Below are 6007 nucleotides of genomic sequence, written 5' to 3'. Positions count from 1 at the left end.
TCCCGCCACCTTCTTTGGTGTAAATGCATAATGGGTCACCACCAAGTGAGAGGCATCTCCATTAAGTGGAGAGTCATTATATCTCCCTCTTATAACCTTGGTGTGGGTTAAACCTTAAATTGGCCACCACAAAGTCAAGAAAGCCCCTCCTAATTGCAAATGACAATTATATCTAAATGCACAGGGCATCCTAGTTGTAGAGGGTACTTGTATCAAGTTGCAGAGGCGTCCCAATTGTGAAGGACCCTTGTATCATTTGGTGTTGATCCTCATATGCAACAGTGAAGCTTGCATGGATTACCACCAAGTGAGGGAGGGTCCTCCCAATTGTAGAGGGCTCTCATATCACTTGGTGACCCTCATGTGTTTTGAAACTTGCATGGGTCTCTAGCAAGTGAGAGAGAGCTCTCCTTATTTGTGGAGGGTTCCCATATTCCTTGGCGGTGACACCAAGCAAGGGAGGTCCCTCCCAGCTATGGAGAGATCTGACATTGCTTGGTGGTGACCCTCGTTTATGGTGTGAATGAGAAATTTTTAAGATTGTTTGTTTGGCTTGATAAAAATTCTGACCCTTTTGGCTTATTCTCTCTTTTATGAAGAGGAAATAGGATGAAGTATGAGCCAGTTTTTGAGGATGATGTGGAGGAGACCATGAATGAAAATATTTTTATATTCCTCCACACTATGCACTCTCGTTCTTATGCTCATGAGTTGTTGCATATTTTTACTTCACCACTTCCTATTGAGAAGGTTTTGTATCCCTGCATGAATGCGCTGAGTGTCCACATTGAGGAATATGGAAGAACAACTTTAAGTGGTATAGTGACAATAGAAGCACATTAAAATGTTCAGATTCTTAACTTTTCAACCAACAAAGTCATGAAGACAAAGCTAGCCAAGGTGCTAGATAAATTACTTGGCAATGCACACAAGGACACAAAGAACTGCCTAATATACTCAAAGAGATATCTTTTACAATCCTCCATTGCATTCCTTTGCTATTTGCATCTCTTAGGGGATGAGAATGACTCATAAGGAACTTCACAAGGATCATAAGTTGAGGACAAAAGATTTTCCATTGCTATTAGAGAGGTTGAAGAGGCAGTTGAGATGATACCCTTCCTTGCAGAGGAGGAGAGAGTGGAGGCTACTTTGTAGAGTTTTGATTGATCCCTAACTTCCCTTGATGACCTAGAGGGTGTGCAATTGGTCGATGCATATGAGGAAGAAAGCATGTCCATCTCGTGCTTACTTACATTTACTATGTGAGATGATCAAGACTATCTAATGTTGGTTGATATAATGAACTCATTGGACATCTATGAGGATTATAGTCTTGTTGCCTTAATAGCAGAGTTTAAAGAGGCTACCTCAGGGTGGGCAATGGATAAGATAGATTTGCATCTCTTGGCTGATTCTATAGTCAAAGATGCAAAGTTTATTATGGGCGAGAAAATCCTCAAACATTGAAGAAGAGGACATGGCTTATGAGCGGTAGAAATTGCCTAGTAAAGAAGAAAGAGTTGCAACAACTCAAAGGTTTGGCCTAACCAATATGTAAAAGTACATGGCGTCAGCTGCACATGAGGATGGGAGTGGCACAATCCCATTGTGGATGTCTTCCTTACTCAAATAGGGTGCTTAAGGACATCAGCATAACCAACAACTCCAAGTCAACATGGAACAAAAAAGATGCAACTCTTTCATAATACATTGGCAAATTGGATCATACAAAGGTAGATGACATGTATACATCCAAATACTATGTCCTATAATTTACTATCTAGAAAGATTGTATTAATTTGAATAAATGATAAACATTATATTTGTTGTTATATATTATAAATTTTCACAATGAGTATTCCCTTAACAATGCAAGGCTCCCCCTTTTTACGCTAAAGATGCTAATGACCAGGTTTTGTAGAGACTATCACCTTCCAATGATTGTAGAGAAAATAATTTTGGTTGATGGGTGTTTGGTATTATGGATATCAATCTTTAAGGGAACCTTACTACATATCATATACTACACATGCCATTGCAGTGGGGGCAATTTGCGCAATTTGAATCCTTACTCAAAAAGAGAATTCATGTGGTGGATAAAAGGCAATAATTTTATGGAGTCACTACATTCAATAGTGCTAGCACCACCTATATACCACCAATCTTAGAGGATGAGGATGTTGAAGACAATGAAATGTTGATAAAGAAGAAGAAACCATCCTCGCTAGCAATGAATAAATTCTTGTATTATTTGCTCTTTGAGCCCCACTTCAGGCCTTGCCTCTCCTTGGAGGCTAGTCATTATAAAAACTTCTCATTTGCACATTAATTATTGTAAGCTTATTGTCTCTTTTGTTTTACCACTTGTAATGCAAGGGCTATTTTTGAGTTTTGGCATGTCCATATTGCTTCTTCTCTCCTAGTTTTGTACCAAATTACTTTGTAAAAGCACTAAAAAACTTCTAATAGGTAGTTTACTTTTTTTTACACCGATGATGTGTCTTGTATGTCTGAAGTACCTCATCCTTTCTTAGTAATGAGACTTTTTCATTCCTTGGGTAGACCGAATCACAAACTCCCATACTGTTACATAAACCAAGGACCATGACTATAAATAATATGTTGTTTATAAGAAAAGAAAGAAGGGATTAGTTAAGAGCTAAGCAAAAGTTCAAGGCATAAAAACCAAATATGATGCTCCTTATTATATAGAATGTGAGATTATATGCTCCCTAGGCATCCTTCATGGAGTTTTTGAATTTTTTGAGGGTCTTCTTTGAAGGTTAGGATATCTTGCTTAGACCATGGCACTTTATCACAATACATGAATACTATCTCCTAGACTTTAGCCTTCTTACTCCTTGCTCTTCCCTAATCCTTGTGGTCTTTGGAGTACCATGTGTAGTGCTTTCCATTGGTTGTAATGAATGTGAGAAGAACCTGTCATGGACTTCCTTTTCTTAGGCATGCCATGGAAGCCCAAAAACCTTCTGGTCTTAACTTTAGCTATTGAGGATTTCCTGGGAAGACTCATTCCATTTTTAGATTTTTGAGGATCCACCTTGATCACAACATCGCCCCCATGGAGATCAATGTTTAACAAGACATTCTCAATAGCCTTTATAGTGTCATCCTTGACCTTTTGTAGTTTCCATGTGAATCCAATGTAGAGATGTACACTTTTCTCTACTATTCTACACAATCCATGTAGTGTGCACGTGTGGACGTTTGTTAAAGGGATGTCTAGAATGGCTCAAAAGTCTAGATCTTTGATATGTCTATTAGATGCCTTTTTCCAATAACAACATTGCACTATGTGGCCATGGCCATATAGTAAATGTAAGGGCTCTTAAGAGTAGCAATTCTTGACATGTTATGCATGTACTTTAGTTTCTTTAAATCTATGGCCATGTGCCACTCCACTTTATATTGTCTAAACCCTTCAACACTTAGTTCCTCTCCTACTTGTTGAGCACTTATCACCTAAGGAATATAAGTTCATTGAAACACCTAGCACAATATGTCAAAATCTTATGTGTCAACTTGAAATGCTCCCAACCACTAAATGTCTTATTGTGATTGCATGCTAAAGTGCACTAAGCCCTATGTGCCTTCATTGCTCTTGCTATCTAGCTAAAGAGACATATTCATTAGGGTGATAGAAACTCTCTCTATCTTTTTACTTAGCTAAAGATCTAGATTCATCAAGGTAATAGAAACTCTCTTCATTGTCTTACCCTTTACAATTTCAGTTTCATTTATATTGATAACAAAAATGGCAAACCTATTTGCTATTGTATGCTCTAGCCTATAAAACATGATTACTGCCCTCTACAAAGTCCTTAGGTCAAAGAATATGTTGTCACAACTATTGTACTTTAGCACTCTCTTCTTTCTAGAATAGCTATCTATGATGGGAAAGGGCTCACTAATGACTTCTAAGACTTGCTGGTTGATGTTGCATCTTATTTATTGAATTGAGGATGGCTTTAGAAGTAAAGATCCCTTGAACCTTTTCTTCTTCAATGTCTCTTACATAACTTTGAAGAGTTGAGTGTAGCTTTGTCTACTAATCCCCACTTTGTTAGGGTGCTTTGGATGTCCTCTTTGTTTAGGATAGACATTTGCAAGAACTTTTTAATGCATTGTTAATTGGCCTTCCTAAACCTCTTCTTAGTCAACATGTTGCCTATAGCTTTGGGTGGAAGGAATGATGTTGTAGGCTTGCGATGCTCTCTCCACATTCCTCATTGCTTTATTCAGATGGAGAATGGCCATGTTGATTATAACAAAAATGATGACACACATATGAGCATGGATTCATAATATATTTATAGAATGAGCACTTGCTTTGGACTTGACACTCCCAAAACACAATAGAAGAATACGAGCAGTTTAGGGTGAGTGACCAATTGTGACCATATTGTTGTTTTTGTTTTCCTATAATCTTCACTTCTAGGATTGAGTATCTCAATGTTCTTCAAACTCCTCTACATTCTATGCAATTTGACCATTGTTTTCTTTCGTCTGGCTACACATAATCATGTTCCAAGTCTCCTTATTTTTCCTTGGCTCTCCTCTAATTATTGTTTCCTAGTGTACCCATTGGTTCTCTAGCTTCAAAATATTTGAATGACCTACTAGATTCTAAGACAGAATTCCTTGATAACCATCTCCAATAAACCCCAATAATGAGGAACAAGAATGGAGGGGTGCTTCTTATCATAGGATCCATAGAACACAATATGCCATTAATCCATAAATCAATCTTCTTTCTACCCTATAATGTCATTGCTTCCAACATGCTTACTGTGTTACTAAACACCTTATTTCTCTTGTGAAGAAGTGCATACTAATCATTGAGATCAATATGCAAGTGGTATAGTCATTTGCGGTTATCCATACTTGCAATGAAGTTACCAAAAAATGATCCAAGCTTGCAATTGGATGTGGCTTATAGTCCCCCAAATTGAAAATGTGAAAACAAAGAGGGAATATTTTGAGAGAATCATTGAAGCTTGAAGGGAAGTTTCTAAGTGGTGGCCAGGCATTGAAGGTCACAAGTGCATGCGATGCCTTCGAGGTTCTTCCTCATCAATGAATGATAGGCAACAAAAGGACCAATGTACAAAAGGGAAAACATTTCCTAAGATTGCAAATTTTTTCTAATAGTATTTTTATAAGTTGCATCACACTTTCTCTCTCCTCAATTTCTTGTAGGGCCAAAAAGTGACCTCAGATCTTTCCTAATGGCTTATGTCTTAGTGGAAGGGTTAGGGGCAATTCTATATAAGAAGGGGCCCTTTATGCTAGATGAACCAAGCTATTATGCAAGTCATAAATTGACTAATAGACAAACAAATTATATATCAACCAAACAAGAGTGCAATTTGCATTAGAAAAGTTTTTAGTAAACTTATTCAGTTTAAACAATAACTTCTCAATATATTTTACCATATTATGTGGCATCTACTTGAATATTCATGAAATTGTCAAATAAAGCACATTTCAATTGAAATGTTTGCAAATGAAAGCTTTTCGATTTAAAAAAAAAACTACATATATAAAAACAATGTTCAAAAGCTTTTCACCTCATTTGAGAGATCTTTGATAGAAATTTCTCCTCCTCCTATCTTCCTACACACAAAGCTTCATAGATCTTTAGTTGCACCATTTTTGTTAATTGTCATTTTTATAGATAAATTTCATTATTTATTTTGGTTTTTTATTGTTATATATTTTATTATATTAGAGATTTATCTCACTTTAAATATACTTTTTAATTTTATTTATTATTATAAAATATATTTACTATTTTAAAGATTTATTCCACACTACAAAAGTGTTATTGAATATTTTAATATTATTTTCAATTTCTAAATATATTTAATGTATTAAAGGTCCATCTCACATTGGAAAATAGTTTTTGAATATTTCAATCTAATTTATTCTTTTTAAATACTTTTGTTATTTAGAGGCTTTCCTTACTCTCCACAATTGGGAT

Source organism: Lygodium microphyllum, chromosome 6 (genome assembly GCF_053477565.2).
Source record: "Lygodium microphyllum isolate KBCC chromosome 6, Lygodium_microphyllum_v1.1.10, whole genome shotgun sequence".
NCBI lineage: Eukaryota > Viridiplantae > Streptophyta > Polypodiopsida > Schizaeales > Lygodiaceae > Lygodium > Lygodium microphyllum.
The sequence above is the reverse complement of the archived record's forward strand: the minus strand, read 5'-3'. Positions refer to the sequence as shown.